This window comes from Macrobrachium rosenbergii, chromosome 23 (genome assembly GCF_040412425.1).
Source record: "Macrobrachium rosenbergii isolate ZJJX-2024 chromosome 23, ASM4041242v1, whole genome shotgun sequence".
NCBI lineage: Eukaryota > Metazoa > Arthropoda > Malacostraca > Decapoda > Palaemonidae > Macrobrachium > Macrobrachium rosenbergii.
Window position 1 is genome coordinate 23,588,667 of NC_089763.1, and position 14,350 is coordinate 23,603,016.

Genomic DNA, 14,350 nt, shown 5'->3' on the forward strand with positions numbered 1-14,350 from the left:
ATATACATATATATATAAATATTTCTATATATATATATATTTATATATATATATGCATGTATGTATGCATCAATTATTTAGACAGGTTATGAAACGAATAGCTTTAGAACTGAATAAATAAAAAATATGAAAAAATATCAACGCACGAATGACAACAGTAATCCGGATGTAGTTTAAAATCTCGTATCGTTGAATGGCAAATACGTCCTAACTCTGCAAGAAATCGGATTACGCTTAAGCCCTCTGTGTCTACAAAATTCAGCTCCGTCTACTGGAATAATATACACACACACACACACACACACACACACACACACACATATATATATATATATATATATATATGCATATATACATACATACATATATACACATATATATATACATATACAGTACAGTATATTTAAATGCATATGCATATACAGTATACATATATATACGTATACACACATGTATACAAGGCACTTCACGAGAAGAAATCCATCTTTAAAATCCTTGGACAAGGACCTCTACGTCCGAACCCTGTTCAGTCCTTGTTCCTACAACAGGATCTGCTTGCTAAGAACTTAATACGCGTGGCTTAGGCAAGAATGGTAGGTACGGACTATCCCGTGAGTAGGGAAACGTTGAACCGATTTCACAAGGTTTTTGAAATAGTTTTTTCCTCTTTGCTTCAGACAGTTTTCAGTCATTTCTTTTGCAAGAGAAGAAGTTGTCCCTTTTGCATGCACTTTCTATCAGGTTTCTTTTTTTTTTGTGGCCGTTAATAAAAAACACAAGTTAAATTTATCTTGAATGAAACAGAAACATGCAATACAAAGGTTAAACAGTCGCAGAAAATTAAGAGGTGCATTTGAATTTAATATTTGTATAAGCAACTAGAGCAAATTCAGGGGTACATTTTGAATTTAATATGTGTATAAACAACTGGAGCAAATTAAGGGCCACATTTTGAATTTAATATTGGTATAAACAACTGGAGAAAATTAAGGGCAACATTTTGAATTTAATGTTTGTATAAATAACTGGAGCAAATTAAGGGCCACGTTTTGAATTTATTATTTGTATAAACAACTGGAGCAGTTTAAGAGGTACATTTCGAATTAAGTATTGCATAAACAACTGGAGAAAGTTAAGGAGCACATTTTGAATTTAATATTTCTATAAACAACTGGAGCAAATCAAGGGCAACATTTTGAATTTAATATTTGTGTAAACAACTGGAGCAAATGAAGGTATACATTTGAATTTAATATTTGTGTAAATAACTGGGGCAAATGAAGGTATACATTTGAATTTAATATTTGTATAAGCAACTGGAGCAAATGAAGGGGTACATTATGAATTTAATATTTGTATAAACAACTGGAGAAAATTAAGGGGCACATTTGAATTTAATATTTGTATATTTAATACAAAAATTCTGTACTGGCATAATCAGGAACCTATTTAAAATCGACAACTCTAAGACTATTTGTAATACTGTTCCTGTTATCACAATAGCTGATTAGTTTAATCTATAAACTGGCGTTACAAAACCAAAGGTAATTTTTCTTGGTTGGGTTGAGTGCTTCCTTTTGGTATTCAGTTTATACACGCAATAATTCTGATTGCAGTGGCGGTTTAAATTATATAAACTTTCAACTTTTGAAATTGAAACTTTAATTTCCCTTAGTGTGTGTGTTGGACGCATTAGGCTAGTAATTATATGCCCAAAGCTACCCCTGCACTGTTTCAGTATTATTAATTATTATTATTATTATTATTATTATTATTATTATTATTATTATTATTATTATTATTATTATTATTATGAGAAGATAGAGCCTCGATGGCTCAGTCAGTTACAACAGCAACTTCGGACTTCGTAAGGTCTGTGGCATGAGTTCAATCCCGCAAGCCGGCTGATCAGAGAGGCAGACACTTTGCTATCCGTGTAGACATCCCGGGATTATATGTAATCAACGGATAGGTTTTGTAAAAAGCAAATGGATGTTACAGACTAAATGCACACACAAAACAAAGCCACTACAACACCTTCTAAACATAACAAACATCTCACACGTCTCGAACTCTCGCCATACCCGCGCAATAACTTCTCGCTGCTGGGAAGAAGGGCGTTGGGGTCTGGTATGATACATGAAAGATACGTACCGGGGTCTAAGCGATGTCAAGGCAGGGCAGCCGATCGAGACCACAGTCTACCCAAAGCCAAATCAAAAAGTCCTTCAAAAGAAGGCATCGTGCTTACCCCATACAAAAATGGGAATAAAAGCACGTTAAAAGAAAAAAGAAAGAAGATTATTATGCAGAAGATGAACCCTATTCATACGGAACAAGCCCACCACAGGGGGCCACTGACTTGAAATTCAAGCTTCCAGAGAATATTATGATGCTCACTAGAAAGAAGTAACGGAAGGTAATGGGAAATACAGGAAGAAGAGATCACTTATTAAAAAAGATAAAAATAAATTAACAGTTTAATAAATAACCAGAAGAAACGTAAGTAAATTATTAGAATGCAAGGAGAATTGTATTAAGGTAGTAATGCATTGCATCTGAAGTTCCAATTGCCAGCCATTCTCAGTAGGGTGACTGTTCCACAATCCAACGGTGCGAGGAATAAGGGACCTTCCATTAATTTAAAAACTAAGAGAAACGCCATTAGGTTGTTCTCTGTGATACTTTGAGGTAGGAAGGCTCTGGACATATCTGAGAGGACCGTCACAAAAGACTGGCAAGGAACCTTTTAAAGAAAAAGAAAGAAGAAAACCAACTATAGGCCTATCCGTTGGGCTCAGTCAACCGGCTTCTCAGAAACGAACGTCGGGGAATCAGTGGAAAACGCCCCCACAAGAAATGACGCCCTTAAACAATAACAAAGAAGAGACATGACAAAAGAGCATTTGCAAACTGAGGACGAAGAGTCCTTCGCTGGTCTGAGAGAGAGAGAGAGAGAGAGAGAGAGAGAGAGTAGGGGCTTGAGAGGAAGGAGAGAGAACTTTAGTGATGAACACAATAGACGAAATGCAAAGATGGATAAAGAAAGCTGTTGTGAGAGAGAGAGAGAGAGAGAGAGAGAGAGAGAGAGAGCATACTTGCTGGGGATGTGGGCGAAGAGTCATCAAGGTGAGGGAGGACGGGCGAGGAGAGGGTGGATGGCTACTTTGGAGAGAGAGAGAGAGAGAGAGAGAGAGAGAGAGAGAGAGAGAGAGGTGTCGCCGGAAAAATGGCTGAGCGATCTGAAGGATACTCGCCAGTATGAAGGAATGGAGATGACGGAAGAGAGCCCAGGAGGAGGAGGAGGAGGAGGGGAGGAGGAGGAGGAGGAGGAGGAGGAAGAAGAGGAGGAGGAGGAGAGAAAGGTGTCAGGGGAGCGAGGGTCGTGGCATCGGGGTCTGGTGACAACAAAGATGACACTTGATACGCCTAAAGTGCCGTCTTTGACGAGGGAGTCTCGAGCAGGGAAATGGTCCTTTCTGCCTTTCTTTTCAGATTAGGTCTAATGTCAGGCTAGGTCTAAGGTCAGACTAGGAGTAATGTCAGGCTAGGTCTAATGGCAGATAATGTCTCACGCCAGACTAGGTCTAATGTTGGATTAGGTCTAATGTCAGACTACGTCTAATGTCAGACCAGGTCTAATGCCAGATTAGGTCTAATGCCAGACCAGGTCTAATGTCAGACCAGGTCTAATGTAAGACTAGGTCCAATGTAAGACTAGGTCTAATGTCACACTAGGTCTGATGTTAGACTAGGTCTAATGTCAGACTAGGTCTAATGTCAGTCTAGGTCTAATGTCAGTCTAGGTCTAATGTCAGGTTAGGTCTAATGCCAGACTAGGTCTAATGTCAGCCTAGGTCCAATGTCAAACTAGGTCTAATGGCAGATTATGTCTAATGTAAGACTAGGTCTAACGTCAGAATAGGTCTAATGTCAGAATAGGTCTAATGTCACACTAGGTCTAATGGCAGAATAGGTCTAATGTCTAATGTCAGAATAGGTCTAATGTCACACTAGGCCTGATGGCAGATTAGGTCTAATGTCTAATGTCAGAATAGGTCTAATGTCACACTAGGCCTAATGGCAGAATAGGTCTAATGGGGCAGCAACTCACGAACATGAATATAAAGTTGCAGTGCATTGCAGTCGCATCACTAAAAGAAGCATCAGGAGACCTCAAGCTCCAGAAAGAGAGAGAGAGAGCAGAAGGAGCCGTAGGAATAAGTAAGGGGAACGAATAAATATATAGACGAATAAACATAGAGAAGGGAAATTGGGAGCAAAAAGGTTTTTTCTGAAGGTTCAACGGGAGGAAAACCTTCGGCAGTTGCCCTACGAAACAATTGTTAGGAGAGGGTTGAGGAAAGTAAAATGGAGGAAAGAGGATATGTACAGAGGTTACATTCAAAGGGGTTGCAGCAGCTAGGGACCGAAGAATCTTGAGTAATGCCTACAGTGCACCGCGTGAGGTGCAAATGATGGCACTACCCTTCTACAGAAGTGGGGGTTAGAGGTGTGGAAGGGGGTACTGACGATAACAAAAGACCGACGCCTCAAGTGAGAAGTTCCTCCCCTGGTTCGACTTCTTCTGAGAATTCTCAAGGACTATGGCTCCCCACCAACCCCCACCTCCGTCGTGGTCATTGTCAAAGGCACTTCTGAATGTTAAGTCTCCTGGAGCCATCAAGTGGCACTCGAGCACGACTCAAGTGGCCGAGTTTTATTGTTGTTTCGCTGAAAATGCGACAGGATTAAAATAAAACATTAAAAAAACAGCATTCCATGACGTCAGTCCCTATACTTGTTACTGCCATTAAATACAATTCCAAGGACTCGTGATCGCTTGATAAAAATGACGGGTAAGAAATAAAAGAAAATTTCCCATTTCTTTATAAAGGAGATGAGATAATGATAGACTTTTCGACAAGAATTCGTATTATGATTTCACGAATTTTGCAATTCGAAGAATCATTCTGTCAACTAAACTTTAATCTTCCTTAAATTGCAGGTATATATATATATATATATATATATATATATATATATATATATATATATATATATATATATATATATATATTTATATAAATAGATAAATATATATATATATATATATATATATATATATATATATATATATATATATATATATATATATATATATATATAAATGTATGTATACATCTAGATAAATATATATATATATATATATATATATATATATATATATATGTGTGTGTGTGTGTGTGTGTGTTTGTGTGTAACAGTGCGTGTTCGTATGCTTATGAGTATAAATAATTCTATCTAACTTTTTATTCATTATCCTTACTGTCGAAATTCACATCCAGTTTACCCCAAGCATACATCATACAACGTTAACAGTTATTCCACAGAGAAACACCACTAAAATCCTTCACACGATTGCAAGTGCATCAGGAATTAACAGATCAATTCATCACATCGTGAAGAAACAACACGAAAGTCCCTCGTATGTTTGTCAGGGCATTAAGTAATTTCGGGCACATCAGGCGTGATGAATCGACCTATCGACCTGTAGAGCGAGACACGCCCAACTATCAACATCCCGACGTGTCACTCAATTGACCAACGTCAGGTGACAGATGTATTAACAAGTGCTGATGGATCAATGTATGCGTAAACTCACGCTTTACTCGTTGACGCAATAGCACACGGAAGCCGCGTCAAAGGCTCTAGACCTAGCGGATTAAGTATTCGAGGAAGGTAAGAAAAGGTTATATGAAGTAAAGGAGAGAATGATAAAAGGAATTGGGAATAGGAAGCACACACACACGCACAGAACTGATAAGAGGAAATAGGAAATGGAGGCAGAGAGAGAAAGAGAGAGAAGAGAGAGAGAGAGAGAGAGAGAGAGAGAGAGAGAGAGAGAGAGAAATAAGAAATAATAATAAGGGAGAGAGAGAGAGAGAGAGAGAGAGAGAGAGATAATAAGAATAAGGAGAGAGAGAGAGAGAGAGGAGAGACAAAACAGAATGAGGGGAAGTACATAGGACATAGAGAGAAGAAAGAGCAGAGAAGAGAGAAGAGAGAAGACATTGAGAGAGTGATGTATTAAAAGCAGAGAAAGGGGAAAGACATTGAGTGAAAAAACGTAAAAAGTAAGAAAGAAGTGGATAACAAAATTAGACACATACACATGCACAAAAACAAGGGAATCATTTCTGGGTCCACAATGGTCCTCTCCTGTCCCATAATATCCTTGTGATTCACAACACCCATTAATGATTGAATAAAGACTTTGAACCTGCTTCATTTTATCTCCAGTCTATCGTGAATCGGATTACGACCTTTCGTTAGTCGCGTTATCAACGCTAATGATATTTATGGCATAAATGAAATCTGTAATCAGTCAGTTCAGTCGAGCTATTCCTGGGCCGTGGAATAAATAAGAGGGTGGAATATATTTCACTTCTAAGAATCTGAATCGAGAAACAAAATGTTTGAACTCTGTTTATGTTTTTGAGTTCACTCTTCCCATTTGAGGCCAGGGAACATGAAATATACAGAATATTTACCTTTGTTTGTCTTCCCATACAAGACCAGGAAACAAAATACACAAAATATTAACCTGTGTTTATCATTTTGAGGTCACTCTTCCCATTTGAGACCAGGAAATATATAATATATAAAATATTTACCTGTGATTTTTCTTTTGAGGCCATTCTCACCATCTGAGACCTGCAAACATAATATACAAATATTTACCTGTGTTTATTCTTTTGAGGCCATTCTTCCAATTTAAGGTCAGGAAACATATTATATACAAATATTTACCTGCATTTATTCTTCAGAGGTTGATCTTCCCATTTCAGACCAGGAAACGTAAAATATACAAAATATTTACTTGTGTTTATTTTTTTAACGTTACTCTTCCCTTTTGAGACCAGGTAATATATACAAATATTTACCTGTGTTTATTCTTTAGAGGTAAATTTTCCCTTTTGGGACCAGGAAACTTAATATACAAAATATTTACCCAAGAAGAACAAGCAAGGTAACTCACTTCTGAAGTCAGAGCACTTCTGGGCAGGACAGTTGAACAGCAGGACAGCAAAACAGCAGAACAGCAGTGAAGGAATATCTGTCCCTGCAAAGAGACAGAAACTGGCATTAAAAATTCGCTAAAATCTATTTGCTTAAATGTGTACAAAATCTTTTATCAAACTACGTTAGTGATCATTATTTTCAGATTATTTAACACTAGGAGATAAGATAAGATACAAAGCATCGTGCTTTCTGTGATAAAAATTTTGTTTTTCACTTTAAATATGGAAAATAATAAGTAAAAGGCTAAATTATTTTTGGTTTATCTCAAAATGCATTTAGAGCAGAAAATAATAGAAAACTACTTTTATAAAGAATATTTACACAAGATAGTGCTTCGAACATTTTGTCATAATACCAAGAAGGGTAAAAACATATGGGAGATTGTAACTTCTGCTCCTCTCTCTCTCTCTCTCTCTCTCTCTCTTTCTCTCTCTCTCTCTTTAGACAATGAAGGCTCATTCTTGATATATGTGGAGGAACATTTCGTAATCATGTTATTGTCATTATTACCTTACTTGATCTATATTATCATTTGAACAGATATCCACTGACACAAGACTTGGGCTGTCAAGTTCTATGTCTATATATTAGCGCAAATTGTTTCGTCACCTTTGTATAAACAGCGGTTTTTCTAGTGACCAATTTGTATAAACAGCAATCCAGGTTTGGAACATCTGAACTGGAATATGAGTGAGACAATCCAGCCATTGGAACTGGAATTGGAATATCAGATTGTGAGACAATCCAGCCATTGGAATTGGAATTGGAACATGAGATTGTGAGACAATCCAGCCACTGGAACTGGAATTGGAATATGAGATTGTGAGACAATCCATCCATTGGAATTGAAACTGGAATATGAGATTGTGAGACAATCCAGCCATTGGAACTGGAATTGGAATATGAGATTGTGAGACTATCCAGCCATTGGAATTGGAATTGGAATAGGGGATTTAGGCTTGATGCCAAAGCCCTGGGACCTACGAGGTCATTCAGCGCTGAAAGGAAAATTTAGAGCAAAGGAGTTTCAAAGGTGTAACAGGAGGAAAACCCTTTTCCGTTCCGCTATGAAACAATTGTCAGAAGAGGGTGGAAAGAGAGATGGAAGAAAGATAATATGGGCGGAGGTACAGCAAAAGGACACCATTTGTGGGGAGGCTTTGGAAGTCAAGTCAATGAGACATCTAGAAAGTGATTAATGGAAGCTTTAGGCGGGGAGAGAGAGAGAGAGAGAGAGAGAGAGAGAGAGAGAGATTCTTGTGATGACTACCGGCAAGCAAGCAATAAAAGGTCAAATACACTGATGGGCTTTTAAATGCCAATCTACTCCAGCCTAAAGAGAGAGAGAGAGAGAGAGAGAGAGAGAGAGAGAGAGAGAGAGAGAGAGAGAGAGAGAGTTATTAGGAAATTACTAGCAAAATTCCACTTTTATGATTTCAGATACACTAATGAGCTATTAAACGACAAGCTACTCCAGCCTAGAGAGAGAGAAAGAGATAACTCAATTAAAAACAAGTCGTGCCCAACCGTAAATGATGCAGTGTACAAGTATCATTCGAAATACAAAAAAAAAAAAAAACTAAACCATTTCTGAGGTCACTGAAAATCCAGCAAGCTACAAAGGTCGCTTATTTAGCTTCTTATAGCTGTAATGTCGGAAAATAACGAATTAAGAATAATTTGTAGCAACAAATTGTTGGAGCAGAGGAAAAACCTTCAGTGCCATCAAACGCATCAGCTCTCTCTCTCTAACAACTAACAACTCTCTAACAAACTAACAACTCTAACAATGTCAATTTAAAGGTAATTCAAAGTTAAACTACAGTGACAGACACGCAGTCTCTCTCTCATTCTCTCTCTCTCTCTAAACTACAGTGACACACACTCTCTCTCTCTCTCGACTCGCTAACAATTAGTCATTCAACGTGAAAAAGTTAAACAATAGTTAACAGAATCGAAACAGATTGAAGTGTTATCGACCGCTTTTATCTCCAGTCTGTGCTGGATGTAATATGTAAATTAAGTAGTTTTGTCTCTGTTTACTGTTTCTGGCAATTAAGGTTCTAACATATATAGAGGCCTTGCACACAAATGATATACAGAGCATTCAAAGCTGAAACTGACATATAATGGTCAAACCAGTGTTTACAGATTTTCTTTGTTATCTAACGCTTCTGCCGTGGCTAATGAATTATAACCGTAGATACGGGAAGTACGTACTCTAGGCAAATCTGTATTCATTGCTCTACATCGGTAGTTTAAGTAAGAAGCCTAGACCCACAATAGAGCTTTTGATCGTTCATAGCCATAGCAATCACAATGAAGTTACCACTTCCAAATTCTTGGTGCCAGATTTACAGAAACACCCCTAGTTGAATGACTGACCCGGGAAATATGGTGTCTGCTTTCCTGAAGCAGAAAAATAGTGTTCTTTAAAAAACGTAATATCAGGTATATAATAGTCTTGCTTTGAGGTAACAAAACCATTGACATGGCTCTGGAAATACGCAGTACTTTTCTACCTCCAAAGCTGCCCAAAAAACTTAAGCCTTCGAAATTCTTCCTATCGACGCTTTGCACTGTACATGCCAAGCTTCAGTCTCAAGCTCACCCAGAATTCAGCCTTAGATTATGAAGCAAATGCCTCGTCCAAGGAATTAGGGGATTTGTCCTAAAACTTTAAAATCCAATGCTAGATAATTTATTATTCAAAGGCCCTTGAGTAAAAGTTAGACACTGGACGCTTAATTGGTAGACTTCACGCTATACTAATAGCCAGCCGTATTAGTCTAATCCTTGGATCAAAGTTTTTATTACTTTACCCAGAATTCAAACTCGTAAAAGTAACCAGACACTTAAAACACCTGAAACTGCTAGAAATTATTTCTACATTAGAGCGACTATAGTAGACTAGTCAATGCAAATTTTAAAGTCAAGATTCCATGCGGATTGACTTCCAAATTAAACCAACGACTTTGCTGCTCCACAACCACCACCAACGGTTTCTGAACTGACGGGGCAAGTCATTGGAGAATACCTGAATATAACAGCGCTCTCTCCCTCCCTCTCTCTCTCTCTCGAGACTTTACCAGTACCGATTGTAATGAATTTACCAGAGAATTTAAAAGTTTCCCAAATTTAGCAACCACTTACAGAGTATTCAAAGCGCATACTCTCGTTAAATACGACTTAAGTTTGTGAATTAATGCTTTGCTCTCCAGAATGCAGTTCATACTAGTAATTGTTTATCACGCTATTTAGCGTTCCAGCAGTTAATTTTCTCCCAACTACTTTTGGACTTGATATCGCCTTAAGAACCATAAAAGTCCTGGCGTAAGTTATTGTTTAATAATTGGTTTCCTGCAAGTACTTTTGTTAAACAGTAGTTATGGATCTTAAAACTGCCTAATATTACTTATATATGCACAGCAGTTTATAACGGTTTATAACTTCATGCGTGCAGGATCAAAGAACTAGTCTCACTTTTCATATATGCATTGCAGTAAGTTGCGTGCAAGATCAACACAGATCTAGTTTCACTTCTCTTATATACATTGCAGTTTATAACTTTATGCGTGAAGGATCAAGAGATCTCTAGTCTCACTTCATATATGCATTACAGTTTATAACTATGCGTGCAGGATCAATAAAGAAAGTCTCACTTTTCATATATACATTACAGTTTATAACTTTATGCGTGCAGGATCAATACATAACCCTTGATCAATACATAAGTTGTCTCAGCTGTCACACCAAATATACGATTAGGAGTCAAGAAACCATAGAAGAAAACATAATCGATGTACTAAGACAAACCGACACCACGCCTTACACAACAGACAATCACTACAATTGTCAAAACACTGTTTTAGGCACCTGGAACGTTTCCACTACAGTTTACAGCCTACAGATTTCTTCCGAGGTTTCTTCATTCGCTGTTAAGAGAAGTTACGAAGATATTATACACTTGTGATTGCCCGTTTGGATGTCGCCGAAACATTTGCCTAGAGTTTAGAGCTCCCTCACTTGTTCCTTGTCAGTCGGGTATTCTGCAAGTCAAAAGAACAGCGGCAGAATATTAACAGAACCAATAGTGTGTCGATATACCCTATGACTAAACTCTCAAGTCTGAAAATTTAATTCTATTTTGTACAGTAAGTTTTCATCCAACTGGGATTTTAACTGGGATTTTAACTGGGATTTTAACTGGGATTTTAACTGGGATTTTAACTGGGATTTTAACTGGGATTCGTGATTTTTTACATTACAGTATTTGTCTAAATCTGAAAATCCTCAATGATTTTAATACAATTATAGAATACTGCTTTCTACAAATTAAAATTAATCAAAAGCTGAATATTTAATTTAGTGCCAAACTTAAGTTATTCAATCAAGAAATTTGCAAGTCAAACTTTAGTAAATCATTAGTAAAGTTTTAATTCATTACAAGTCTAAAAGCCTTAAACCTAATGTTGATAAACTTAAAAAAAAAAAAACCTCCCGATTACTTCTTACGATAGGTCTTTCGACCCACCATAAGAAGTCACAGGAAGCTAACCTCCCATCGCTCCAGAGGCACCGCCCCTGGGCGATGTGGAGGTTAAAGAGTTTGAGAAATAATAAAATTAAAACTTAAAACACTTACCGTGGTTTCCTATCTTCTTGCTCACCCTTAAAGAAGAAGTAGTTAACGCGGTTACAATTGGCAGCAACAGATCAGCTCCTGTGATGAAGTAAATATTAACTTGAGTATAAACACTATTCAGGCAAAATTATAAATCCTATTCAAGCAAAAATTATATTTACATCCTAACACTAGGAAGTACAAATCCTGTTCAGGCAAAAATTATATTTACATCCTAACAACAGACTAGGCACCGTTATCATTAAACTAGGCATCGAAAATAGTACAAATCCTATTCAGGCAAAAGTTATATTTACATCCTAACAGACTAGGCACCGTTAACATTGAACTAGGCATCGAAAACAATAGTAAAAATCCTATTCAGGAAAAAGTTACATTTACATCCTAACAGCAGACTAGGAAGTACAAATCCTATTCAGGCAAAAATATTCACATCTCAGAATTTACATCCTAACAGACTAGGAATTATTAATCCTATTCAGGCAAAAATTATATTTACATCCTAACAAAAATTATATTTACATCCTAACAACAGACTAGACACCGTTAACAACTAGGCATCAAAAACATGAAGAATCAAAAGTATTACACTTCAGCATCTATAACATAAAACAAAAATCAAGAACATTGATTACGTATCCATAACACGAAACTAAGGCATCAATAACACGAAACTAAGGTATCAATAACATTAAATCACAGAAGACCAAAGTATGGCATTAATATGAAATATAAAGCAATAAAACTATTATCAAACACGTCTCACCTGTAGAGAACGCCATTAACCACTCGATCTCCAGATAGACCTACGCTTATAGGCCTACGTTCCAAACCGCGTTATTCAAACTCGCACTAACGAATAAAACGTTACTGTGATCCAAGATGGCACCTGACTCCGCAGTTTGGTTTCCACTGACGTCACAGATCAACCAAGGAGGGTGGAAGCCCGGGGAAACTGCTCAACTGCCAAGGAGCCTAAAAACAGCTCCAATTAGAAGCAGGAAAAACATTAGACGTTTCAGATCGCCACATTTCGTTAAAAACAAAAGTTTCAGATGAAAAACGCATTTGAGTGAAGTGTTTTTATTTTTCTTTTTGCAGATTCTAATTTTTAGCTGTGACATTGAAAGTGGCAAATGGTGTTCATCGTTCTTATTTTTTTTTTTTATTTTGTAGGAGTTTTTTTCCCATTACTTTTCCATAAAGGAAACTGAAATAAATTAACTTTTTTTTTGGCAAATTTGAATTTTTAGCTATGACAATGGAAGTGGAAAGTGGTGACGTATTGTGCTTTATTTTTTCGTAGAGGTTTTTTCAACTACTTCCACCTAACGAATTTGAATTAAGTGAATTTTTTTGGCAATTGTAAATTAAATGAATTATTTTTTATTTGCAGATTTGAATTTTTCAGAAACGTTCACCTTGTAAAAGTGATGATTTTCAGCGTACTTAATTTTTTTTCATATTGTAGAACTTTTTACTACTATTTTTTTTTATTCCAACAAGAGAACAGAATAGAATACAATATAGAATTTAGGCCAAAGACCAAGCGCTGGGACCTACGAGGTCACTCAACGCCGAAAGAGCAACTGACAGTAAGAAGCTCTGAAATGTGTAACAGGAGGAAAACCTCAAAGCAGTTGCACTATGAAACAATTGTTAGAGGTGGTGGAAAGTCAGAAGGAAGAAAGACAATATGAAAGGAGGTACAGTAAAAGGAATGAAAGGTGTTGCAGCTAGTAATGCCTACAGTGCACCACGTGAGGTACATTCTAGCAGGAGAAACATTCCGATATTTTATTGCTAGAAATATTTCCGTACGTCCCAGAGACTTCAGAGAGAAAGCACAGGAAAAATATTATAGAGAGGAACAATTTAATCCGACGAAGCCCCTACGGGGTTTGTGGTTTCGCCCCAAGCAAAGATTTTAATCTTGTGTGCTTTAGAAGAATTACTGAAAGGTCGCATAAGTTGAATGCATTACTGAAGGTTGGTTTTTGATAGATAACAGAAATATTTAAAAGTGAGTCTAAATTTTAACAGATATTATCAAAATTATGTGGTTGGGTTTTCTATAACAAAAATATTCAAAGTAACTAGAAACTTCAATTAAATATTTAAAAAATCACGTACAAATATAAGTTTAATTAATGCATAACTGAATTTTGGTTGTTTTAATATATAACTAAAATATTTATTAAAAATAACTAGAACTTTAAATATTATCAAAATTATGTAAAAATATGATTTTAATGCATAACTGAATGTTTGTTGATATATACCTAAAATATGTAATAAAAATAACTATAAACTTCAAATAAATATGATAAAAATCATGATAAATATGATTTAAATGCATAACTGAATGTTGGTTGTTTTGATAGATAACTAAAATGTTTAAGTGTAACTATAAACTTCAAATAAAGATTATCAAAATCACGTAAAAATATGACTTTAATGCATAACTGAATTTTGGCTGTTGTGATATATACATAAAATATTTATTAAAAATAACTATAAACTTTAAATAAATATTATCAAATTTATGTAAAAATATGATTTTAATGCATAACTGAATGCTTGTTGTTTTGATGTAAACTAAAATATTTAATAAAAAAT

General features: G+C 36.2%; 1 long non-coding RNA gene across 1 annotated transcript; it reads right to left on the reverse strand.

The window, feature by feature from the left end:
- Positions 1-10,748: 10,748 nt before the first annotated feature.
- Positions 10,749-12,637, reverse strand: LOC136851181 (uncharacterized). Its single transcript, XR_010856797.1, has 3 exons — positions 12,498-12,637; positions 11,732-11,809; positions 10,749-11,135 (listed from the first exon to the last, which is right to left on the reverse strand). It is a non-coding gene; the product is annotated as an uncharacterized lncRNA (long non-coding RNA).
- Positions 12,638-14,350: the final 1,713 nt, after the last annotated feature.